Consider the following 27,202-nt stretch of genomic DNA (forward strand, 5'->3'; position numbering starts at 1 on the left):
TTGGGAGGTAGGGTCTCTCCCTGAATGTGACTCTGCTCGGCTAGCTGCCTAACACCTCCCGGGATCCCCTCCATCTCCCATCCTCAGAGTTACTGTCCCTCCACCGCACCCTGCAAGTGCTGTGCGCACCGAGGTGTCTCCCCAGGTTTGGAGCCTAGAGGGTCTAGTCTTGTTGCTTTTTAAATTCCAATATCCATTTAAGAAAAAAAAATCTCTGCCTGACATTTTCTTTTTTTTAGCATAGTTTTGTCATGGAATCCTCCCCTCCCTCCTGTGGCCTTTAGGCCTGGCTCAAATCTTAAATAAGAGACAAACGTCTAGCAATACTTAAAATATAGTTGAAGAAATGTTTTTTTGGAGATCCAAATTGGAGAGAAAGTCGGGGTTCCAGGTGCACCGGTGGCTCCCGGCGTGCCTGCTCTGTGGAGGTCTTGTGGCGACTGCTGTACAGGACGGCCCAGAGCAGCTGGCAGATTAAAGCCAACATTTAAAAGCTTTTATAACTGCGAATGTGTTCAAGGGTCTTTCATATACCTTTCTCTCCTTTCTTCTCTCTCTCCCCACCAATACTGGAATTTTTTGTTGCTGTTCCTGTTTTGACTGACTTCCTGTTATCAAGTACAATGCCGGTGTAAAGGCAACACGATCCCCTTTGACGTTGAAATCCAGAGAGCATAATACAAGGGGTGTGGGCCTCAGCCTCCTCTTTACGGGGCTGTTTTTGTGAGGAGCCTTCACGCTCCTGGGTGACCTGCCTTTGTCTGTGGATCTTGTTCTTACAAGCATGTTCCAAAGCTGCCTTCGGGGTCCACACTAGAGGGCAAACATCAGGTAGGAGAGAAATGCTTACGGGAGGAGACACACTAGACACACGCGCCTCCCGGCGCCTCCCAGCCTGGCTGGTTTCGGTGCGGGTTTTGGTTTTCTGTGAGCTGTGTTTTTCCGCCATGGGATCTGGAGGGGTTGGTGGAGGTCCACACAGCTCCGCGGCCTCTTGCTCACAGAAGGGCGGCCCTGTTTCCTTAGACTATTTATATCCAGCGTTTATGCAGTAACCGATTTGTGGATGGGAAGCAGGCTCATTTGGAAATTTAAAAAAAAAAAATCCTCCAAGAGCAAATGCTTTCTGTCTCCTACACCAGCCCCCTAATAGCTGCCATGTGTGAGCGGGTATGCATGGTGCCATTACCGCCCGGGAAGCCGACCGAAGCCGTCTCTACTAAATCTCAGAACATTCTTACCAGCAGATTTTTGTCTCTCGGGTCCGACAAACACATCCCTAGGAGTCAGCCCACACAGGTACTGGGTTAGGGGGCACCATCAAAGGGCCCTGTGATCAGGTGCAGAGGTGAGATGCGGATTCAAGGTGGCCAGTGGTCGGCACCTGTGGTAAATTGGCAAGGCCTCCACACGCGTTTTCCCCCAGCCTGGCCTCGTGGGGTTCCATGTCAATGCAGGAATGCGAGGGTCTGGGACCTGATGGCCACTTGGAAAATGTGTGCACTAGAGCGAGTGTCACGTGCTCTCTCTGTCCATACTAACCTGGGGACATTGCTCTGAGAGTGAAGCTAGGTAGGCATCTTGGACAAACATGGAATTTCAAAACAGGCAGGCCAGCCTTGACGCTGCACCCGGGTGATGGTCAGGCCCCAGCAGGGAGGGTCAGGTCAGGGTACTGCCGTGTGACTGGGCCCTTCAGGCTCCTCTCTCTGGCTTCCTTAGGAAAGCAGGTGACTCCACCAGGGTTAGGCTGTCTGTCTGTCTGATCACCAACCAGTCACTTTCTGCAGACTGGGCAGACCTTCCTTTGCTCGGTCCTACCTCGGGACTGCGTGCGTGCGTGTGTAGGATTGTGTGCTGGGCACCGAGGGGTTTGGGGCTGTTTCTAGGCTCCTGCTGGAAGTTCATGAAGTTCCCTTCCTTAAGGGGTTTTCAGCATTTGGTTCAGTAATGTAATCAGAGGAAGGCGGGTTGGTACTTCCATCTATGGCTGACAGACAGGCATTACGTTGTTCAGTATAAATGTACACAGATTTAATGTGTCAATGAAAAAGAGGGTGTACTGGAGTTAAAGACTACATTGCCAGCTCTGACTGGTCATGAGGGACAGTATCCCGCATAACACAGTTTTAGAGTCTGAACCCTGTTTTATCACCCGAGGAACATGGCTTTTATAGGTGACAGCCGTTAGAAGATTTTTTTTATTGCTGTTCGTAGTTTAACTTTTTCGTGTTTGCCACATGCACATGCATTTATCCATTTAAATGCATGTCTCCTTTAGCTAAAATTGTACTGAAAATAAGATTCCTGAGGGAGAGCCTGTCTCTGAGAAGCAGTGTTTCTTTCCTTGACCCGAGGATAAGGAGATGCAGGTTGAAATATCTGGAGACCTCTGACACAAGAGAAGTCACAAGTCTCCCTGTGAGATTCGCAGTGTAAGGGGTGCTCTCTCTCTCTCTCTCTCTCTCTCTCTCTCTCTCTCTCTGTGTGTGTGTGTGTGTGTGTGTCGGTCTCTGTAGTGTGCATTTGCCTGGGCAGAGAGATGGGGAAAGGTGGAGAGAGGCTTGCTTTAGCACAGGACATTTAAATTCTAAATGTTTGTGAAGGAAGCTATCACCTGTCTATAAGGATGTGAGAAGGGCCACCCCGTGCATCAGCATCACAGATGTCAAGGCTTATTTGCAACTTGAATTTTAAGAAATGAGAAATAAGCTTACTGCCCACATGCATGTGAAAGTGTAGAAAATTAAAACTAAAAGCTATACTAATTAGAGAATAAAACGTGAAGATTTGCTTTCTGTGTCAGAACATTTCTGAGAAAGAGAGAGAGAGAAAGAGAAAGTGAGAGAGTGAGAGATGGCCTCACTCATTCCTCTCTCAGTTTTTTACAGATAAATGTAACTAATTAATAAAAATGTGGAAGTTGTACATATTTACAGGGTTCCCTTAGGCAATCAGGGAGATAGATATGCATGTGCATATTGTGTGATATTTAATCAGCTAACACTTCCCATATGTGGTAGCTGTAATACCCACCTGTAATTTCTACAGATAAGCAAATATAACTTTTAAAAGATGCACCAGACAGTGGCTTCATATTCTAAAAATGGTTAAATTTTGAAGAGCACGTGGGGCATATTTAATCACATTTGCCTGGAAGTTGAGTTAGCTAGAGTGTTCTGTCGGCAACCTTGATGTATAGCTGCGTCAGGGTTGTTTTCCTACAGCCTTTTAGTCTATAAAATATCTAAAAGTCCAAAGTCTATAACTTTGAAGGTTCTTCTTGGAATGTTTTCTTTCCCTGATGTTAGGCACTGCAGATTCTTCACACGGAGTCTTTCACAGACGATGCCTTCTAAAAGACAGCCACCACAACTCCAGAGTCTTCTCTCTCTGCCAGAACATGAGAGACGAGATGCCCTCCACATCCTTTTCCCAAGCCTTGAGGTGTTTATGTTGCGACTGGCAAAGCAGTTAGACTAAAAGTTCCAAGTGTGCACACGTGTGTGAATGAATTTACACGTGTGTCCGTGTTGCTGGGAATCGGACTTAGCATTGTGTGTGCCTACTGATTAAATCTCTCAGGCTTAAAAACCATTAAAAATGCCCTTACCCCTCAAAAAAAAAAAAAAAAGAAAAGAAAAAAGAAAAGAAAGAAAACAAAAACAAAAACCAAACTAACCCTTTGAAGTAATTCCCTAGGATGCAGCCTATCCTAAAACTCTAATTATTGCCACTTTCATTTTTATACCGGAACAAATCCTGACTGGAGACCAATCAGTGCTTAATTTAAACACAATTAAAGAATATTTCACTTATTTTAAAATGTCAAGCATTTTCTCAAATCAATTTGCCTTTACTGTAAGAATTATCATTATGGTCTAAACTAGTCTCAGCTTTTCAAACAAAGTTATATTTTCAAAAACTGTGTGTTGTCTGTTGTAAGACTGTGGTCTCTGTCACTTGATGTTAGGTTTTCTTACCGAATGTTTCCCTGTTCCACAGTGCAGTGAAGTCCTAGGGAGGTGACCTCTGATGCAAATTCATGTTTGCCATACAATAATCGTATGTGTGCATGTGTGTGTGTGTACATGCATGCCAGCCTGTCTTTATGTCCATCTGTCTTTGTGTCTGTGTGTATTGCTAGCAATCAACCAGAGTCTCACCCATGCCAGGCGCCTGCTCTACCTCTGAGTAATGTTTCCAGGCCTTTTTCGATACCATCTGCTGGTTCTCATTCTGCATCTGGGTCTGACGACTAGGCCATGAGTACACTGAGAAGACGTGGCGTGTCCCTTCTGCTGGGTAGAGAGTCATGGCTCTGCTCAGACATTGCTCAGAGAGTGTCGAGCGGGCCACTAGGCACCATCGTGGAACACGCCTATCCGTACTTGAGGGGGCTCACGTATTTGTTTTGACAGCTCAATATTTTCTTACAGTCAAAAACCAAGAAAACATTCTTCTCTCTGAGCGACTGCTCAGCTGTGCACATAAGCAAAAGTAGACGCGCCTCACCGAAACTGTCGCACGTGCAGCTGTGAATGAACACAGCGCGCCCCTCTACTCAGCACGCTCCTTCACGGCTATCCACCTCCAGCCAGTCAGAGTTCATCTGACACACCCACGCCTTCAGGGCTGTGGTTCCAAACCAAATCCCAGTTAATGTTCCGCTCCCCTTGTGAATATTGCAATATGTATTTCTAAAGAGATAACAGCCCTGTTTGAAAATGTTGCTACGAGGTCACCGTGGCGTCCGTGTCGGAGCGCTTCTTCCCAGCGGTCTCCCCTCTAGCTTCTGTTTAGACACATGGAAGAGCAGGCTGTCTCCCTTGCTTGCTCTCAAGCATAAGCTGCTAAGGCTACCGAGAGACTGACGAGGGAGGGAGCAACTGGGAAGCCATTGTAACCAGGGGTTGGTGGAGACAGGGAGAGGTGCTGGCTCTTCCAGGGCCCCTCTGGAGGCAGCAGTCAGTAGCTGTGGCCACACAGAACAGCAGGTGAGCTGAGCTGACCTGCACAGGTTTATCCCCGCTCCAGCCCTCTCAGAAAGAGCTCTTGAGTGTGAGTTTCTCACCTCAGTTTTCCGCGTGCTGAGTCCCAGTTTCCTTAGCAAGTATTGGATTTTACTCTGTATGCTTTCAGTTTCAGGTTGATGTCTGCCCTTTGACCCAGCCACTTTCTTACAATAAACAGTTTGTTGATGAGAGCAGCTGCCCAGCCGATTGTTTCCAGATTGTTCTCTCCCGGCTGCAGGCCAAGCACTGTAGGAAGTAGAGGAGCCGGTGGCTTCTGCTTGCCAGGCTCCCTGCCTTGGATTCTGTCGGCCTCGGTCTCCGGTTCTTTTGTTTGCATCTCAAAATGTTGTGACTCTGAAGACCTCATGGTGCTGGGTGCTTGCTTGCCCTGCGTTAGCAGCATCTGCTGCACGTTCTGTTCTGAAAAGCAATCCTTATGTTGCAGTAAGAACTGCCCAAGTTCAGAATGCAGAAGTCGGCAGACTGCAGAGAAACAGGAAGGGATCTGACTTCGGCCCCTCAGATATAGACCTTCAGGGGTGGGACGCCGATTCAGTGGTAACGGGCTTGCTTGCTTTGTAAGTGTGACTGTGGACATCCCACACCTGCATAAAAAGCCAGACAGTACTAGGGTGCAGAAACCTGGAGGGCTCGGGACGGACAATCTGATAGCTTTAGCTCAGTGGTTGTCAACTTGTGGGTTGCAACACCTTTAGGGGATGAACAACCCTTTTAAAGACCACTGGAAAACACAGCTATTTACATTATGATTTGTACCAGTAGCAAAGTCACAGTTATGAGGTAGTGACGAAAATATTTTTTTTAAAAGATTTATTTATTGTTACATGTAGCTACATTGTAGCTGGCTTCAGATACCCCAGAAAAGGGAATTAGATCTCTTTATGAATGCTTGTGAGTCACCATGTGGTTGCTGGGATTTGAACTCAGGACCTTCAGAAGAGCAGTCAGTGCTCTTAACCACTGAGCTATCTCTCCAGCCCCAAAATATTTTTTTGTTCATGACAGCATGATGAACTATATTAAAGGGTCACAGCATTAGGAAGGCTGAGAATCGCTGACTTAACCCCAGATTCACTGAAGAGACCCTGTCTCTAACACCAAGGTGAAAAATGATAGAAGACACCAGAGGCTGAGCTCTGGTCTCCACAAGCCCACGCAGAGGCAGCGTGCATTGCACATACGTGTGCATGCACCCGCACAGATGCATATACCTTTAACACACACGACTCAATTCCTTTCACTCTGTACAGTGTGCATGCTTGCACACATGTGGTGCTTTAGTGGAGACCAGAGCTGCACGTGCCTTGAGTCCTTCTGCTTTTGAAAGATAGAACTTTTACTGTTTTTATTTTTTAATCATGAGGGGGATTACTTATGTGACTCAAAGCCACACCTTCATGGGTTTTTCTTGCTTCCCTGGTCTCCCTCAGTTCTTACCTGGAATGGCCTGTCTGCCTGTAGCAGAAGGGGAGGTCAAAAGCTTTCGGCAGGAGCGCCAACACTTCTTGCCAAACCGGCCACCCGGGGCTGCTGTCAGAAGGGTGAGGCTGAGCTCACTTCCCCAGAGGCTGGTGACTTTTTCTACAACCCGTAAATTTTGTTAAGCTACCATTCCTGGTTTCAAAACTTAGGTCTTACCAGGCAGCCTGCAGTCACCAAGCACACTCAAGCTGCAGCCCTGTCAGCCAGCGGTTATGTGCAGTCTGGACAGGATTCAAGTCCCAAGACCCAGACTGGTGTGCTTTCCCTGCCAGCAAGCCATTAAGAACTTGCCGAACCTCAGGCTGAGGAGCCTCACGAAACGTACCCACCGGGGCCTGTACAGCCCGCCTGTCTTCGAACTGCTCCGTGGCGGTGGAAGTCTGCAGTCTCTCAGAGGCTGCTTGCTCTGGTGCGGCCTCAGCGGCCCTGCACTGACCCCAACGGCAAGGGAGTGGGGGTGAGGGCCACCTTCAGATCCAGCTAAATGCAAAATGGCCGGATGTGTTCTTCCATGTGTTTTGATTGGGATATGGGGAGGTCTTTTTCCAACTGTAGTCTCATTTTGTCCACCAGGCTGGCTTTAAGAGCAGTACTTTCCTGCCTCAGCCTTTCTTGTGAACCACTACGTTCAGCTGTTCTGATTTTATTTCCTTTCTTTTCTTTCTTTTTTTTTTTTTTTAAGGTTTATTTATTATTGTATGTAAGTACACTGTAGCTGTCTTCAGGCACACCAGAAGAGGGCATCAGATCTCAGTACAGATGGTCATGAGCCACCATGTGGTTGCTGGGATTTGAACTCAGGACATACGGAAGAGCAGTCAGTGCTCTTAACCACTGAGCCATCTCTCCAGCCCCTGGTTTTATTTTATTTTTTGAAAGAGGGTCACATCTCTTTTAGTGACAGAAGTGCCTTCTGTCCACACATTTATTTTTGAAAAGTAAAAGGACAGGAGGACTTCTTTCTAGGTTGCACTTAAACCTTCAGCCAAATTCACTACTGTTGACATTTTACTGATAAAAAGGGCTGCAAGCTTCCGTGTGCACGTCTGTGCGAGTGTGTGCCTACCTCCATATGTACATACATGTGTGTGTGTGTGTGCGCGCGCACGTGTGTGTGTATATGTGCGCATCTGTGCGTGTGTGTTCCTACCTCCGTATGTACATACATGTGTGGGTGAGCGTGTGCATGTGTATGTGTGTGTGTGCATGCGTGTGTGTGTGTGTGTGTGTGTGTGTATGTATGTATGTGTGCGCATCTGCGTGTGTGTGCGCCTACCTCCGTATGTACATACATGTGTGGGTGAGCGTGTGCATGTGTATGTGTGTGTGTGCGCGTGCATGCGTGTGTGTGTGTGTGTGTGTGTGTGTGTGTATGTGTATGTATGTATGTATGTGTGCGCATCTGTGTGTGTGTGTGCCTACCTCCGTATGTACATACATGTGTGGGTGAGCGTGTGCGTGTGCGTGTGTGTGTGTGTGTGTGTGTGTGTGTGTGTATACGCGCACGGCTGTACACCAAGGGTTAAAACATGGAGCGCTTGCTCCGCGCGCTCGGTCTTTGTTTCTGAGGCAGGATCTCACTGACTCTGGAGCACATTGGTTCAGCTCGCAGGTTGGCCAGTGAACCCAAGGATGCCCCTGTTCTCCCTCCCGCTACTGCTATTATGGGCCTAGACTGACATATCAACGTTTTATTCGGGTCCCTGGGTACTGAACTCAGGTCCCCATCTGCCCATGGTAAGCGTTTCCCTGACAGCCATCTCCCTAGGCGGACCTTTTGTTTTTAAGATGCTTGTGTTATTACTAATACGGAAATCAGAGCTCAGAGCCCCCTTGGGCTCCTTTCAGGGCAGGCAGCGGCCTCTGGCACTGATGTTTAGGGTTGTCAGACGGTGGCATTGGTTCCCAGTTGGCACTGGGTGCACTTGCTCCCTCTCAGCTTTGGGCCAGCCTCGCCTATGAGGTGGGTTTCTGGACAACCAGGGCTACATAGAGAAACCCTGTCCCCAAAATCAAACCAAACATCCAGACAAGCAAACAAAAACCACAGACAACAACAACAACAGCAACAACAGCCTAATGAAAACGGAGACCTGGAGGCCCAGCACAAGCTGCGTTCACTTGACTTTACAGTTGGTTGGTGGCAGGCCAGTTTATCTGACCCCCATGTCCAGTGACCCTGCCCCATGGGCAGTGCTCCAGAGAACAGAAGACAGGCACATGAAAAATGGTGGCACCTGAGCATATCCTGGATGCAGAGGAGGTCTTGGCTCTTGGTGGCCAGCAGTTCCATCGTGGGACAGAACACATGACAGAGAGGATGTAAGGAGCGGGGTTTTGCTTTGGATTGTGGCCTCAGGAACGTAGCTCATGCCAGAGTCGCTCAGTGGCAGAGGGGGATTGCGTTTGTATGCGTGAGTCCCTGCCTAGCCTGGTTGGACCAGGAGCAGGGGTAGGTCCGACTTGAAAGACCTGCCTGCGTCTGTATCTCCCAGCTCCTAAAGGCGCCCAGCTCCTGCAGTGCTTCCATCGGGGCACTAAATGCAAAAACGTGTGAGCTTCTGGGGTACACGTCACTGTCAAGCCTTAACATGCAGCAGATATCTGTGCAGTAGGTGACACACAGGTCAAACTGCTCTGAGGGAGGGCTGTCGGGCGACCCATCCAGCCTCTGGAGGAGAAGGGGAACCAGTCATCCACACTCAGGCTCCTCGACTCCCCGTGACCCAAGCGCTGATCACAAGGCCCCACCCCCCAGTACAGCTGCATTATGGAATTAGGGCCATGACCATGAACTTGTGGGATACATCCAGACCATAGCAGGAAGTATTAATGGTCACTCCTGGGTACGAGGAGACCAGGCGAGTCCACTTCCGGGAGAGCTGAGCAGGCGTTTCCACTGGCACCCCAGGCGTGTTTTCTTGGCTTTGCCCCCTTCATGTTCCCCAAACTGTCAGAAGTTGGTTTGTGTTGGACTCTGACAAATGGCGGGCGTTTCGAATAAGGCATGGCTAATGAAGGCCTTGGAGACTCTTGCGGATGCCGGCCCAAACCCAGGAGCCCTGTGAGTGGAAGTCCGCCCTCTTAGTTGTAAGGGCAGCAGTTGATTCCTGCCTAAAGCCTCCCTTTGTCTCAGCCCCCCCCTCCTGCCCCTCCCCCCTGCTTCTAGAATGAACCTCGTTGGCTGGAGGAGGTGTGAGGCCCATAAACCCAGCCTTGTTAGAAATGACTTACTCGGTTCTCTGTTACTCTCCCCCTCAGCCCTTTGTGGTCTTCACCACTTGGGATGGGAGGGTAGGGAGTGGAGCAGTGGGGGGAAAGGGGTGTGGGGTGGAAAGTAGTAAATCTAGGGCCTTTTACCGCAACTGCACCAGGCTATCACTTTACATAATAAAGGAAGACACACACTGAGTGCCTACTTCCCGAGGCACTGCTGTAGATGGAGCCCGAGGAGCCCCTCAGATTCATGTCACAGGTGGCACGCATGGTACACTGTGGTGGCTTAAATGTGTCCCTGGTCTGATGCTTCAGGACTCAGGGGGTTCTTCAGGGCTGCGGCTTTACAGCAGGAGTGTGGTCACTAGGGGGTGGACTCGGACCCTGGCTAACCTCACTTTCCATTCGCCCTCTCTGTCTCACGCCTACAGTTGAAGGCCTGAGCACTCAGCTTCCTGTCCTGGCCACGGTGCCTTCTGCTGTACCTCCTGCCAGGAGGAACCACCAGCCCCAATCCACCATTCCTTCTGTAAGCCCGTCAGGTTTTACCTCATTGTGTTTAATCACAATGGAAAATAACTCAGAGTTGCATGCAGACTTCCTGGTTCAGTGTGGCCCAGGGTCTAGCTGAGGATCAGAGTGTGCAGAAGGGCAGATGGCAGCAGGGACAGACGTCAGGCCTGGCCTGTGAGAACCCTCCCCAGGCAGTGCCCACTGCAGAGGGGTGCTGGCCCCTCCATAGTCCTCCTCACCCTCAGCACTGTCCCCCAGTCTTGCTCCTCCTGCGCCCACCTCTGGGTGGTTCCATCACGAGGTTGTGCAGTGTTCCCTGTGCTCCTCAGGTGCCGCATCGCCCCTTGCTCTGGTTCTTTCAACCCTGCCCACAGTGAATGCGATTTATCCCGCTCAAACCGGATCACCGTGAGGCCAGTAACTCAGCTACGGGATTAAAATCTTTGCTTTGTGTGAGAAATGTCATCTATCAGAAAGGAAGCAGCAGGGAGATGGTGAGTCCAAGCTTCACCTTGATGTGATGTGGTTCCTCGCACCAACCCACAGTCCCCCCACCACCCTGCTTCCCAGATCCTAGCTGCACCCCAAACTTGCACTTGCCAGAGTTTGTATCTGTCTGTGGGGCTCTGGTAGCCGGCCATGACAGTCTGTGTTGCTTCGACTTGGGTAAGACTGGGGTCATTGCTAGAGACCGTGGGGAGGAATTAGAGCAAGAATTCAGGGGCCAGTGGATTCGGTTTCATGGCATCCAATTCCAGCTCTGCCACTTGTTGCTTGTGTGGTTGTGAGGCAGGGTGGACAGGCGGGATGTTGTGGCACTGTCGGGAGGGAGAGGAGCCCTTCTCTCTGGAGTCCAAAGCCCCTGGCAAGCCGAGAACCAACATTTGTTGTGAAGAGTGCCAATGTAGCTGAGGGCTGACAAAAGGGCTCTGTGGGCAAAGGGGCTTGCTGCCAAGCTTGACCAGCTGTGATCCAAAAGACCCACCTAGCTGAACGGACTCCTGTAAGCTTTTCTCTGACCTCCCCACAGTGTGGCACCTCTGCCCTCCCCCAACAAAAGGAATAAATGCTAAGGGGGGGGGGCGAGGAGGAGGATTCAGTGAGCAAGAGAGCCTGCTTTGGAAGCATGGGACCTGAGTTTGGATCCCAGGTACCAGTGAATCTGGGTGTAGGGCGGGGACATTAGCTCTGTGACTCAGAGTGCTTAATACTTTTACAGAGGACCTGAGTTTGGTTCCCATCACCCACACGGTGGTTTACAACTGTTGAAACACTCAAATACACGAAAAGAAGTAATTTTTTAAAAAGATTTATTTATTTATATTTATTAGATGTAGTGTTACACCGTAGCTGTTTTCAGACATACCACATAAGGACATCTGATCTCAAGACAGATGGTTGTGAACCACTGTTTCTTTCTGGGATTTGAACTCAGGACCTCTGGAAGTACAGTCGGTGCTCTTAACAGCTGAGTCAACTCTCCAGCTCTCGCTCTGGCCTCGCTCACTCCAGCTCCGCTCGCTGTGGCTGTCTTTACACACCCCAGAAGAAGGCATCTGATCTCCTTACATATGGTTGTGAGCCACCACGTGGTTGCTGGGATTTGAACTCATGACCTTTGGAAGGGCAGTCAGTGCAGTTAACTGCTGAGCCATCTCACCAGCCCCCAAGTAAATCTTTTTTTAAAAAAAACTTCTCCGTGTGGCTTCACCGACCTGTAACCCCAGCACTACGTAGCAGAGACCAGGAGATCCTGGGGCCACCCCCAGTCAGACACAGTGAGGTCTGGGGCTCAGTGAGACACCCTGCCCTGAGGGCATAAGGCAAAGGGCGCTGGAGGATCCCTGACGTCCCCTTCCCCTCCTGCATCACATTTGTAGGCATGCACAAAACTGTTAAATGGAAAGAGGCTGGGGGGGCACTGAACATGCCCCCCCCCCAGGCCCACTCCTCCCTCGAATGTTGGATGGGCTGTTGTTACCTTAGCTTACACTGGGGAGTTTCTGACTTCCTGAGTTCCAGACCTTCCAGCTTCACCTTATCAACTAGAGTCCTGCCCTGTGCCCCAGGTGTCCCTGTGATCTCAAAATTACCTCGGAAATCACCCAGTCTTCTTTCCCTGGCTGTTGCACACACTAGAATGTGTGACTGTTCTTGGGATGCCTCGATTTTTCTCAGAACATCTTTCTATTAACTCCTTTTCTTATGTTAAACAGGTCTTGCACGGTGGGGAGATGGCTCTGTGCATAAAATTCCTGCTGTGCCAATTGAGGGCCTGGGCTTAAATCCCAGAGTCCCTGTAATCTAGTTCTAGGCTTCCTGTAGTGAGGTGAGAGGGAGACACCAGAGGGTGCAGGGGGTTTGCAGGGCCAGCCAGCCTGGTATGTGTCAAACAAGAGATCCTGTCTCAAACAGAGTAGAAGGACAAGGGGCTGTTTTCAAGCGTCTGCTATGGCAAACACATAACACACGTGTCACATTCACACACACAAACACACACATTTATAATACATTTGCACATTATCAACTAGAGTCCTGCCCTGTGCCCCAGGTGGCCCTGTGATTTCAAAATTACCTCATTTTGAGACATGAATATTATGTGCAAACTGACACAAACTATTGATTTCAATAAACTTCAACTCTGCTCAGTACTGACTTGTCCTGAGTTTTCAGTGGCAAAGCCAAGAATCCCGGTTTTACCTGGAGTTTGTTAATGTTCCCCCTCTTTCCTTCCCCCTCCTCCCTCTCCTCTTCTGTCTTCCTCTCCTTCTCAAGCTCTTTCTCCAGAGTCTTTATGTAACCCTTGCTCTCCCAGGACTCACTCTGTAGACCAGGCTGTCTTCAGATTCACAGAGACCGGCCTGCCTCTTCCTCTCTTGTTGTCAGGACTAAAGACTGGCACCAGCTTACCCTGTGGAGAGGAGCTCCCATACAGACCTCAGACTGCTTTCAGTGGGGGCATGGGACAGTGTTCTAAGCCACCTTGGCTTTCTTAGGCGATCTGTCCTGTCCAGTGGGAGGTCCGAGGTGCACAGAGATGTCCTCTGGTTTGAACTGCCCAGAACAGTGCTTGGCATGAAGCAGGTGCCCAGGAGGTGGTGGCTGTTTGAGTCATTTTTCTGTTGCTGTGATAAAACTATGACCAAAGTAACTTTTAGAAGGATAATTTTGGCGTATGTACCAGGGGGTAAGAGTCCATCACTATTACTCTGGAGGGTTATGTGTGCGTGGTGTGTCCAACAGACCGATGAGGCGGCTGGAGCTGGAAACTGAGAGCGCATTTTTTGGAATTGCAAGAGGAAGCAGAGAGACCACACTGAGGATGACATAGAGCTCCCAGTGACCTACTTCCTCCAGTGACCTACTTCCTCCAGCAAAGCCACACCTCCTAAGCCACCGAGGAGCAGGGGAAACCAAGCATTCAGATGTCTGAGCCTAGGGGGGGACATCTCATTGAAACCACTACCAAGGCTTTTGTTCTGTTGCTGTAGGTGCTTGTGTGGTGAAGTGGTATTTAAAATCACTTAGCAGGGCTGGAGAGATGGCTCAGCGATTAAGAGCACTGACTGTTCTTCCAAAGGTCCTGAGTTCAAATCCCATCGACTACATGATGGCTCACAACCATCGGTGATGAGATCTGATGCCCTCTTCTGGTGTGTCTGAAGACAGCTACAGTGTACTCACATACATAAAAAATAAATAAATAAATAAATCTTCTTTAAAAAAAAAAATCATTTAGTAGAGGAAATTGCTGCTAACATCTTGGTGTCACTTTGAGAGACCTGTGCAGAGAGGTCCCTTCTGTGGCTTCTCCTCCTAGTCACTCAGCACTTGGGGGCCACAGAGTGGGGGTTGGGAGTGGAGAGGGTTAGGCGTAGTAAGACACTTGGGATTCTGCACATCCCCCTGGGAGACAGAGTGGGGGCCTAAGTACGAAGTGGTGGGGAGCCTCCTGGAAGAAGAGAAATGGAAATCTGACCTCTAGAAATGTTAAATTATTTGTATGGGCGATTTAGAGAGCAGAGGATATAACCCGTGGGAGTCAGTTTACTGTTCCCAGGATATGGGTTCTGAGCTCCGGCTCAGGTCACCAGTGTGAGTGGCACGCACCTTTACTCACTGAGCCATTTGCCAGCCCTCCTTCTAGTCTGTGTGTGTGTGTGTAAAATCTGATACCTTGAAGATCTGTGAGTTAGCAGTTCTGTAGCATAAATGACACCTCAGTTTTTCACAACCATCTCTATTGTCTATTTCTAAAGCATTTAAATTTTTTTTATTTATCTAATGTCTGAGTGCTCTGCTGCATATATACCCTCCTGCCAGAAGAGGGCATCAGATCCCCCTATAGATGATGTGAGCCACCATGTGGTTGCTGGGAATTAAACTCGACCCCTGGAAGAGCAGCCAGTGCTCTTAACTGCTGAGCCATCTCTCCAGCCCTCTAAAAAATTTTTTTCTTTTTTTAATCAACCCAAGAAGAAACTCTTGGTAACTCTCCCTCCTCTTCTGGTTCCTGCTGACCTCTGTCTTCCTGTTTTGAGGAGTTTGCCTGTTGTAGATCTTGCTCATTGTTTGGAATCCTGTATGTAGCCTTTTGTGTCCAGCTCTTTTTCATATAGCAAAGTATCTTCAAGAGCCACCAATGTATCAGAAGATACATGTATCCAAACTCTTCCTGCGTAGTGACTGGGTAACATTAAGTTAAATGTATATTGCTGTTCCCTCTTTTGATGGACGGACAGAGTCAGGCTGTGAGAGGTGTGGGCTTAGGCACTGGGCCTCCACTGACGTTGTGGACCAGAGGGTAGCTTGCTGGATTATAGGTCAACTTTGTGTTTAAATTTTTGAGGAAGTACATAAACATAATTCCTTAGCTATATTTCTTTGTTGCCGTGATAAAACATCATGACCTGAAACCTCTTGGATCTATTCAGTTTGCTGTGTTGGGGTTGGTGGTTAAGCTCCTGAGGAGAGGCAGCACCTTGGGAACCTGATCTGGGAATCCGAGCCCTCCCTGTAAGGAGGAGTCTGCAGGTATCAGACGTGGACAGCAGCCTGCACAGGGCCTGTGTGGCTGGGACAGCAGCATCTGGCTTGGGGACCATCATGGTGAGGAGATGCACAGGTGTGTGAAGATGCCTCTCACACGTCACGGAGCCTCGCTCAGCTTGATGTTGGTGCTTGGGGTCAAAGTTCACCTGGAGAGTGCTCTGAACATAATCCCAACCTTCAGTGAAGTTAGGACTGACCCAGGCGGGCAGCATCCTTAGTGCCACGCTTTGACAGCCCCGTGTGGTGTGCCTGCATCCTGATAGACACCTGGCTGTGCAGTGTTTAAAATGCTAATAGGAGAAACTGGGCCTCCTGTAGGATACACAGTGGGCTTATTAGCCTCCAGTTTACATGGAGTCCACCACAGGTCAGCAAAAGGAAGTCAGACTCAGCTTCTAAAGCTGCCCTGGGTAGCAGGCTGTGCTGTGGCCAGCCAGTCGCTTGTTGGGCTCTCGTGTGTCCTCCTCTGGGTCCTGCTTCTTTCCCAGTCAGTGACTGGTAGGAGCCGTCAATGCGTTCCTGCCACCAGGAGGCCCTCCCTGGCCTGCTCTCTGGGGGAGACCCTGTTACAAGAGCGTCCTGTCTTAGCCGGTGACTGTGAAAATACCCTTCACGTTTCCCAGATTTGGGATGGCTCCAGATTCCAGGGAGGGAGAAAGTGACATCTTTTTCTGTTGTTCTTTTTGGTTGTGCTTTCTGTCTTTCTTCTTTTTTTTGAATTATGAATAATAAACTCACTCCTCTTTATTGCTATTAAGGTTTCACCAATGCCTTTCAGTTACAGAGCACTTATTTAATTCCACTATTGGCCATGGTTTGGGCCCTGCAAACTCCTTTCCCCTCCAAGGGAGCTCCTTTGTGTGTGGCCACACACTCATCATTGGTGTGCAGGTCAGGCTGAATCTGCTCCCAGATCCTCTTCTTAGGGTTCAGTCCCTTGTCGGGCTCTCCAGGGAAAGCATCAAAAGTGATTCTGTCTCCGGGGACGGCCCCGTCGGGAGGGGCCGGAATCTCCACTTCTGGTGTACTGGCACACGTCACCATTGCTTGAGACAGCACTCCCCGCATTTTTGCAGGCTTCAGATTACAAAGCAAAACCACTGTCTGCTTTTGCATCTGTTCTAGAGCAGCATGATTCACCAACCCGTTGATGACCACTCTTGGGGCTGCTTCTCCCACATCAACATCATAGACATACCGTGAATCTACGTCGGGGTGTTTCTTGGCAGCAACGATACAACAGTTCGAAGATCCAGGTGCAACGTGTCCATAGGCTTAGAGTCAGCACCTGCTGCTGCCGACTACTGCTATTTCTCCTTTTTCTCTCCTTTCTTTTCAGTCTTCTCTTTTACCGTCTTTTCTTCTCCTCCCCCTCCTTTGATCTGCTCTTTTGTACCAGAAGAGGTGGTGGTTGTTACTGATGTTGACTGTATCAAATTTTCAGACACTGTACAATTAGTCTCTAGTGAAGTACTCATGGGACGGGTACTTGCTTCACTCCCTTATGAATTTCTGCCTGAATCAGCTCTTGCTTTAGTTCTTCTATTTCTTTTTTTCAGTTTAGCATTTTCAACTCGAAGTTTCTTTTCTTCTCACAATGTTGCCTGCAACATTGTGAGAAGAGCAACCTGCTGCTTGAGATAATGATCAGACCTGCCTCTGTACCCTTCTGCTCCAGCCTCCTCAGAACAGCAGCATTACTGCCATCTTTCCCCAGAAAATCATGAAGTGGGGAGGCTCTCGAGCAGCCTCAGCCGGGTTGGTTGTGTGTTTTCAAGACAGGGTTTCTCTTTGTAGCCCTGGCCATCATGGAACTCACTCTGTAGACCAATCTGGCTTCAAACTCACAGATCTGCCTGTCTCTGCCTCCTGAGGGCTGGGATTAAAGATGTGTGCCACCACCCACTGGGCGAGAAAAATTAAAATCCTGACCTGTATTGGAGAGGGTCTTCTTTCTCATAGTAGCTCAGGGGCCACATCTTCCTGAAGCTCAGTCACCAAGAGCCCTGTGCACGTCCCTCCAGGACACTGTAGCCTGTACTCACATCTTTTCTTGTCTGCCTTTCAACTTCTTTGGGAGTTCCTTCAGGCTGTGATGACTTAGGAGTATCAGTGTATCCTGCAAGGCTGGGTGGGAAGGAAGGAAGGAGCGTGGTAATTCCAGTCCAGTCCATGTCCTACGATCTGGTTGTTGGGGAGGGTGGCAGTAATTCAGTTTAAGAGTGAAGCTTGTTATCATCATTTGGAACTTTTCAGGAGTGTCGTGAAGACAGGGTCTCCCTGTGTAGTAGTTACTAGCCTTGAACTCACAGAGATCCACCTGCCTCTGCCTCCCAAAGTTGGGCACCATTGCTTGCTCCTGGCAAGAGTGAAGTTTTTGTGTATGGTCTTAGAGTAGGAGATAATCAACATTTCTTTTCAAGAACTGTAGAGGAGCTGGGTACAGTGGTGCATGCTTATAACTCCATAGTTGGGCGGCAGGGGCAGGCAGGTGGGTCTCTGTGAGTTGAAGGCCAGGGGATCTACATGTGAATTCTAGGACAGCCAGGGCTAAATAGTAAGGTCTTGTCTTAACAAAACAAAACACAACACTGTAGAGGGCAGTGGGGGTTTCATAAGAGGAGGGTGCTGGGTCTTGATTTCCCCACTAACGGCTTGAACAACTCTTAGCACATGGTCTTCTGACTCTGTCTTGCACATCTCTGCCGTCCCATATCTGAGATCCATAATCACCCAGGGCCTGCACCTCCTTGCTCTCAGTGAGAGGAGAGGGGTTAGTGGAGACACGGTGTGGTAATGGGTCTCAGGGTCCCTGCTCTTTCCCTGAGACCAGCAGGGCTCCATTCCTTTGTGTCTTCAGGACACCCCACTTTAGGGAGGCTGTTGTCAAAGAGTTGCTTTCCTCGGAAAACAGAACTCTACACCCTGGCCCAGCTCTCGGGACCACACCCTTCACCCTCGCTCACCTGCCTGGCTTAGGGCTTCCTGCAGGGCTGCGGCATCTCTTACAGGTGTCTGTGACATTTCTCTGTAGATGCTCTGTATATTTTTATTGGGACTAGGGTCACAGGTCAGTGAGATGGATTCAAACCTTAAACATCTTACTCTTTTTTTTTTTTTTTTGAGTGGATTTTAAAAAGATGGAGAAGAATTGGGGTGTTTCACAGGCATTCCATGAGAGTAGACATACATTTGTCCCTGGTCCCTAAAGTATTTAAGAACCAGACACCCATAAAAAGGGCTTGCGTGCCAGTCTTTGATGACTCATTTCTGATTTCCCGCTCTGGTTGCCTAGCAGCTGCCGATGCTGTGACCGGAGTGGGACTAATCTAATTATTTATCATGAGCCAAATGTGTCTCCGAGATAAAAAGCTTTATAGATTGGGAAATGGAACTTCAGAACACAAACACAGACGGTAGTAATACTTCTAATCCAGCACTGATTTGTCAGATGAACAACGGGTTTTGGGGCAAGAGGGGTAGCGAGGGGGGAAGGGTGGCTTTGGAGGGACAGTCAGCATCAGGTCCCCATCCTAGCCACACACAAGTCATCGTGTTTACCAGAGTGCCGCTCTGAGTGTGCGCACTAGCACAAGCGAGCCCCCACGCCCTGCGACCTGCTTTTGAACGCCAGTGATGGGGTGCTCGTTTCTGTGTGGCTCAAACTTTCGGCCATTTGATTTTTTTTTAATCAATTTTATTTAGGTATGATTTGTACTCGAGATAATGGCACTGATCTGGCGTACAGTCTCCTGCGCTCTCACCCCCATGCCCAGCCTCACGACACCCCCTCATCCTTCACCCCCTCCCCCTCCCCACCCTCTACCACCATGGATTGTGAACCTGGCCTTTCTGAAATGTTGCCTAAATGGGATTTTGTTGAACACATTTATCTTACTATGTGTGTATATGTTCAGGCATGTTCAGGTGCATATGTGTATGTGTGTCCATGCAGAGGTCATTAGCTTGTTGGTACCAGGACCTCTGAAACCTGTCACATCACATAGGCCACAGCGTGACCTATACACCTGTTGCCAAGGCAACAGCCACCATATTCCTAGAATCCACTTGGTTCCCATCTCGCTTGGCTCCCATATTTATCTGATACCACATCACCATCATCATCCATATATAAGAGCGCTCTCTCTCTCTCTTTCTCTCTTTCTCCCTCCTCTTCTCCTTCTACTGCCACCTTGCCCTTTCCCCTCTCAACAAACCTCTCCTGGAACTGTTTGGCTTGGTGTGGTCTTTCTGGAGAGATCCCAATAACGTTCACCCCCCACCCCCCACACCTTTCCTCTTTTATCTTTTTGGAAGCAGGGTCTCTTAATCCCCTGGAAGTTGCCACATAGTGAGGACAGTTGGCCAGCAAGCCCTAGGAATGTACCTGTGTCCCTCGCCTCAGTGATGAGATTTGGGATTCCAGTGTGTACTGAATGTGCACCACCACACCTAGCTTCCTTAAGGTGGGCTCTGGGAATTCTCATTCTTGCAAGGTAAACATTTTATCAATTCCCTAGACTCATAGTTTTGATTGGCCCTGTTTTCAAGAGTCATTACATGTTTATATGTGAGTAGGTCAACATTTTTATTGCTGAGTAATGCCCTGGTGAGCATTTTAAATTGCTGAGTCATGCTCTGCTGTTTTTTTTTTATTGCTGAGTCATGTTCCAGTGTTTCAATAGACCCGTTTGTAGGTACCTAAGGCCTAAGACACCACGCAAAGCAATGTATAGGTCCGTTGCCCAGGCAACGGCTGCCATCTACCCAGAATTCCATAGCCCACCTTTACCTGTAATTACGTCACCACCCCTATATAACCTAGCAGCGCCCCTTTCCGCTCTCTCTTTTCCTTCCCTTCCTACTCCCGTTCCCGCCGGCTACCCCTCCCTTCTTAAATAAACTCCACGTGGAACCATTTGGTCTAGCGTGCCTCATTGCGGTTCCCGGCTCCACCGCGGTCCGCGGCCCGGCGTTCGGGGTGCGCGCGTGTGTGCCGGCTAGCGGCGGTGGCTACAGAAGTCGACGCAGAAGCCAACAGACGCAGAAACCAACACCGTTCCTTTATTTATCCATCTCCTACCCATGGGCATTTGGGTCTGTGCCTTCTGGCTGTTGACTGGAGTGTCACAGACACTCAAATGAAGGTCTTTTGTATGCATCTGTGGTTTAACTCTTGGCTCAATATTTAAGACCTAAATTTTTACTGTATGATACACGTTATTTTATAAGAAACTGCTAGGGCTGGGCATAGTATCTCATGTCTTTACTCCCAGTGCTTGGGAAGCAGAGGCAAGCCGATCACTATACCCTCAAGACTGAGTAGCCCGGACTCTACAGAGAGTTCTGGGCCAGCCAGAGCAAGACTTTGCGACTGTAAGACCCCCCAAAACCGAGGGTGCTCCAGCACCCCATGCCCTGGAAGGTGACACCCAAATCACTCTCGAGAAACGGTCTCGATGCAATAACATGAGGGTTTCTTTATTCCAGAATTCTGGGTTCCACAGGTGTACACTGTGCAGGGCTAGAGGACTGTGGACCATGAGTGCTGAATTGCGACAGCTTTTATAAGTTTACGACAAAGCCCTCGAATCACAAACCAATCATTTCTTAGCATGGAGAGCCCTCGAAATGCGAGCCAATTGATTTGTACCACTTCATAGTTTTTAGGCCAATCAGTTTAAATTGGTCCCTCGCTCAGTGGACCAGTTAGTTTCCTATTTTCTTGAATGTCTACAGCTGCGTGAACTCCTGCTTTGGGGTAATGGCGTAAGCAGTTTACAGAAGCAAGATAAGCTTAGCCCATTTCCTGTTACCTTGTGGGGCCAGGATCACCTATTCAAGGCCTTTCTGCTAGGTCTAAACAAAGGGCGGGCTCTGGAATGTGACCTTTTACCTAGTTTCTAACAAAGCGAGATAGCATTTTAAACTCCTGATTTCTTGGGGTCATTAGAGTTAGGCTGTATTATTTTCTATCCTTTCAGCGACCAGCTAAATTGTTTTCCAAAATTACTCTGGCCTTTTATTTGCTCAGAGTTCTCTTTACTCTACAGATTGCTGTCACACAGCAGTGTCAGGATTTAAACTCATCATTTCAGAGGACATTAGCGAGTCTCACTGTGGCTTTTCATTCGCATTTCTGGGCAGCAAATGGTGCTAAGCATTTTCTTCATTGACTTATTGGTTGTGGATTCTTTTCTTTTGGGCAATGTTCTGTCAGACATTTTGCCCATGTTTTAAGTTGTTTAGTTTAAAAAATACATTCTAGATAAAAGTTCTCTGTCTGGTCACGTTGAGGAGACTCTCCCTGGTGTTTGCCTCACTTCCTTCTGTAATATTCTCCTCTTCCCACCTTTCCTGCCCTTCCGTGCTGAGGGCCAAGCCAGGGCTGTGATAGGCTCCGTGTGTGTGTGTGTGTGTGTGTGTGTGTGTGTGTGTGTGAGTGTGTGAGTGTAAGCGCACGCTCTGCCGTAGAGCCTTGTCCCCAGCCCTTCGTGTTAATTCTTGGTGGAGTTGCTGGTACTCTTTCTTCTTCCTTATGGATTGACCCCATTGAAGTCTAGTGTGACACATTTTCCCCTTCAGAGTTCATTTATATTTTGTACCCTCTGAGAAATTATGTATCTTAAGATATTAAGATGTCTTTAATCCCAGCACTTGGGAGGCATAGGCAGGTAGATTTCTGAGTTCGAGGCCAGCCTGGTCTACAGAGTTAGTTCCAGGACAGCCAGGGCTACACAGAGAAGCCCTGTCTTGAAAACAAAACAAAACAAAACAAAACAAAACAAAACAAGAAAGGCATGGTTCTATTTTATTGACTTAATTGTATTTTTAGTACTTTTGCAAAATAGTTGGTCAAATGTGTGGCTCTGCTTTTGTGGACTCTGTTCTGCTTTCGTCTGTGAGTCTGTGCAGGGCTGATGCATCTCCACTATTGTGGCTTTATAGTAAGCCGTGAAACAGGTAATCAAGTCTTTTAACTTGATTTTTGAACATTTTAAGTATTTTCTATTTTAGTATTAATTTTAAGCCAATTTATAAAAAAAGAAAAGAAAACGGTGCTTGAGAGTTTGGTTGGAATTACATTGAGCCTGTAGACCAAGAACTGCAGAGTGAAAGGAGAGAACCCACCCCACACACGGCATCCCAACCTCCATGTCGTAGTTAGGGTGTCTGTTGTTGTGCTGAATTCAACACCATGACCAAAAAGCAACTTGGAGAAGAAAGGGTTTATTCCTCTTACACTTTCACATCACTGTCCATCACTGGAGGAAGTCAGGACAGGCCCTCCAGCAGGGCAGGGAGCAGGAGCTGATGCAGAGGCCATGGAGGGATGCTGCTTACTGGCTTGCTCCCCTTGGCTTGCTCAGACTGCTTTCTTATAGAACCCAGGACCACAGCCCAGGGACAATACCAGTTGTAGTGGACTGGGTCCACCCCGTCTATCACTAATTAAGAAAATTGCCTACAGCTGGATCTCATGGAGCCATTTCCTCAGTTGAGGTTCCTTCTCTGATGACTCTGGCCTGTGTCAAGTTGATACCCAAACTAGCCAGTATAACCAACAAGTCACACACACACACACACACACACACACACACACACACACACACTCTCACACACTCACACACACACACTCTCTCTCTCTCTCTCTCTCTCTCTCTCTCTCACACACACACACACACACACACACACACACACACACACGAACAAAAGATGACCTTGTCCTATTACCCTCTGAGGGGTTTGCCTATAGCTAGGAGGATGTGCCCATGTGTGTGCACATGTGTCTATTTTTTGTACAGTTTCCTTGGTTAGGGACTTAGTATGAATTTCCACCATGAATGATTGTTCGGGATTTGCCAGACCTGATCCTGGATGCCCTGGGCACAAGAGAGCAATGTACATGTGTGGCTTTTATGGAATTCTTGTTCTCACAGGACAGGGGGACATTGAACATGGGGCCTACAAGTTATAATTCTGATGAGAGCCGTAAAGTCGCTGAAGGTCTGTGAGTGTCTGACCTAGATTGTGAGGGACTGTGCACAGGGATGTCCTCTTAAAGAAGAGACGATAGTGTGCTCTGGCTCATCTCAAAGGCAGAAATGGGTTTGGAGGTTGAGAGTGGGTCACACTACTGACATTTCAGCCCAGTTAGAACATGCACATAATGCTTACACATAGCTGTTCATATATGCATATATGTGTGTATGTATACATGTGTGTGTGTTTATATATATATAAAATCCAAAACTTTAAATTCAGCAACATTTTCATACTGCCTAAACGGTTACTGCTAAGTTATCTGAGAATCATGAATTTGTTCATTTATCTGTTCTTTCATTTTGCTAAGTTGATTTAGTTAATTTACTAACAAAACACTACAGTAAAGAAGAACCTGTGTCTCCTGGTGATGGAGACATTGCTGTAGAGTGCCACATCACGATCCTATCATCTGGTGAGAGCATCTTGTGGTATTATACACTGGCAGCAAGAAGAGTGGGATGGAGGGAGGGAAGAAGGGAGGGAGGGAAGAAGGGAGAGAGAGAGAGGAGGGAGGGAGGGTGCTTCCATTATACGCCCGGGACGACTGGTTGACGTGAGCTAACCACATTAACCTGTTTGTGGGTGCCAAGCTGTCATGACCTAGTCAGCTATTAAAGGCCCCACTTCTTAATGCTGTTGGATCAGAAGTCAGGTTGCCAACATGTGGGCTTGGGGAACACTCAACCCATAGCCCGTTCATGTCTTAGCGGCAACTACCTCAGCCTCCAAGTCATTGTAGTCATCCGAGTGCATATGAAAGGGCACAGCTGGCCGGTTTGCAACGGACAGGTGGAAATGTTTATACTTCTTGATGATTATATCATATATGTGTGTGTATGCTTGTGTATGTGTGTATATCTCTGTGTGTATATATCTCTGTGTTTATGTGTGTATCTCTGTGTATATATCTGTATGTGTGGATACATAATTATATGTATGCATGTGTGCATGTTTATGTGTCTATGTGTCTGTATGTATCTGTATGTATATGTATACATGATGGTTATATCATGTGTGTGTGTGTATGTATGTTTGTGTATGTGTATATATCTGTGTGTATGTCTGTGTGTGTGTTTATGTGAATGTGTGTGTATATATGCATGTGCATTCATGTGCGCACAGCGTGTGTGTGGAGGTCAGAGGACAACTTTGTGATGTCAGTCCCTTCTTCTACCTGTGTGTGGGTTCCAGGAATTAAACTCCAGTTGTCAGACCTGTCGGGAAGCGCCTTTCCCTTTAAGCCATCTCTCCGAGCCGGGCTCCCCATTTTGATAACATCCGAGTATGTCCTGTCAGCAGATGCTAGCCTGCGCTGGGAGCATGTTCTCAGCATGTGTGCGGCACAGCTTCAGCCTGTGCCCTCACTCCTCCTGCATGTGCTTCTCCCTTCAGTCCTCACCCCAGCAGGCAGGGCAGGGACCCAGTTCCAACAGCCTTGCCTCATCCTGTCAGGAACTCCTGTTGCTTCCCAGGTGGGCTCCACCGTCTGTCTCTCTGCCCCTTCACCTCCTTGGCCCCTCTGCCCTTCCAGATCCTTTCCCTTTTCGTGCTGTCTCCATACTTGCCTCTTCGGAGCATCTGCCCTGCTCTTCTGGAATCCCTTCTCCATAATAAATACAAATGATGTCATTGCAGTCAAGCATTACTTAATGACATGGATGTGTTCTGGGAAATGTGTTGATTTCTTCACTGTGGGAGCATCATAGAACTCTGACACAGAGTAGATGGCTTAGCCTGACTCCAAACAGATCACACTGTAAGGACTTCCTCCCCCTCCCTCCCCTTCCCTCCCCCTCCTTCCCACCTTCCCCTCCCTCCCTCCTCCTCTCTCCCACCTTCCCCTCCCTCCCTCCCCCTCCTTCCCACCTTCCCCTCCTTCCCCCTCCCTTCTTCCCTCCCCCTCCTTCCCACCTTCCCTTCCCTCCCTCCCACCCCTCCCACCCTTCCCTCCCTCCTGCCTCCCTCCCCCTCCCTCCTATCTAGGTGCTGTGTAGGCACTGTGTGTGTCCCAGCCACCTGTGTCTGGGTACGATAGGTGTTATGTAGGTGCTGTGTGTGTCCCAGCCGCCTGTGTCTGGGTAGGGTAGGTGCTGTGTAGGCGCTGTGTGTGTCCCAGCCGCCTGTGTCTGGGTACGGTAGGTGTTGTGTAGGCGCTGTGTGTGTCCCAGCCGCCCGTGTCTGGGTAGGGTAGGTGCTGTGTAGGCGCTGTGTGTGTCCCAGCTTCTGTGTCTGGGTACGGTAGGTGTTGTGTAGGCGCTGTGTGTGTCCCAGCCGCCCGTGTCTGGGTAGGGTAGGTGCTGTGTAGGCGCTGTGTGTGTCCCAGCTTCTGTGTCTGGGTACGGTAGGTGTTGTGTAGGCGCTGTGTGTGTCCCAGCCGCCTGTGTCTGGGTACGGTAGGTGTTGTGTAGGCGCTGTGTGTGTCCCAGCTCCTGTGTCTGGGTACGGTAGGTGTTGTGTAGGCGCTGTGTGTGTCCCAGCTCCTGTGTCTGGGTACGGTAGGTGTTGTGTAGGCGCTGTGTGTGTCCCAGCCGCCTGTGTCTGGGTACGGTAGGTGTTGTGTAGGCGCTGTGTGTGTCCCAGCTCCTGTGTCTGGGTACGGTAGGTGTTGTGTAGGCGCTGTGTGTGTCCCAGCTCCTGTGTCTGGGTACAGTAGGTGTTGTGTAGGCGCTGTGTGTGTCCCAGCCGCCTGTGTCTGGGTACGGTAGGTGTTGTGTAGGCGCTGTGTGTGTCCCAGCTCCTGTGTCTGGGTACGGTAGGTGTTGTGTAGGCGCTGTGTGTGTCCCAGCTCCTGTGTCTGGGTACGGTAGGTGTTGTGTAGGCGCTGTGTGTGTCCCAGCCGCCTGTGTCTGGGTACGGTAGGTGTTGTGTAGGCGCTGTGTGTGTCCCAGCTCCTGTGTCTGGGTACGGTAGGTGTTGTGTAGGCGCTGTGTGTGTCCCAGCTCCTGTGTCTGGGTACGGTAGGTGTTGTGTAGGCGCTGTGTGTGTCCCAGTTCCTGTGTCTGGGTACGGTAGGTGTTGTGTAGGCGCTGTGTGTGTCCCAGCCGCCTGTGTCTGGGTATGGTAGGTGTTGTGTAGGCGCTGTGTGTGTCCCAGCTCCTGTGTCTGGGTACGGTAGGTGTTGTGTAGGCGCTGTGTGTGTCCCAGCCGCCTGTGTCTGGGTACGGTAGGTACTGTGTAGGCACTGTGTGTGTCCCAGCCGCCTGTGCTGTGGATGCAGACGTGCACATCGCTCCTGGTCTCACCCGCTCTCATCCATCCCGCCCTCTGAACACTAGACAGTATCCACCTCTGTCCACTCTCATCCCTCACTCCATTTCATTCAGGACCCCGCCCGCCTGCTCTGTAGCCCTGTAATGTGTCTCACTGGCTGGATTTCTTCCCATATTCTTATTAGTTGTTCCTGTTTGCTTGATGTTTCCTACAACCCAGAAGTGAGTTCTGAAGGCTGGTAGGCAGTGATTGGTTGAATGATATTCCATCTCATCGACCCTTTCTCTGGAATGTGGGGAGCTTTGGGGCACACTCCTAGTATTAATGGAGAAGGGGACACTTTTTATTTTACTTTGAAAGTTCTGACATTTGCATGGTCCTAAAACCCTGGCTCTCAGGGCTGGAGAGATGACTCTGTGGTTAGAGGGACTCACTGCTCCTACAGAGGACCTGGTTTTGGTTCTCAGCACCCCCACTATGATTCACAACTGTCCATAACTCCAGTTCCAGGGGATCCGATGCCCTCCTCAGGCCTCCGCGGGCACAGACAGACAGATACCCTTACACATACACTAAAAGTGATAAAATCTTTTAAAATACCTGGATCTGTTTTGTGCAGGCCTTTTTGGAAGGAATCTACACAGTTC

General features: G+C 49.1%; 1 protein-coding gene and 1 pseudogene across 5 annotated transcripts in view; one reads left to right on the forward strand and one right to left on the reverse strand.

Moving 5' to 3' along the window:
* The window catches only part of Hlcs (holocarboxylase synthetase), a 191,303-nt gene that overhangs the window by 53,927 nt on the left and 110,174 nt on the right, over positions 1 to 27,202 (forward strand). The window lies entirely within an intron of this gene.
* LOC127665891 (aminoacyl tRNA synthase complex-interacting multifunctional protein 1-like) lies at positions 16,089 to 19,069 on the reverse strand (annotated as a pseudogene).

Source organism: Apodemus sylvaticus, chromosome 15 (assembly GCF_947179515.1).
Source record: "Apodemus sylvaticus chromosome 15, mApoSyl1.1, whole genome shotgun sequence".
Lineage (NCBI taxonomy): Eukaryota > Metazoa > Chordata > Mammalia > Rodentia > Muridae > Apodemus > Apodemus sylvaticus.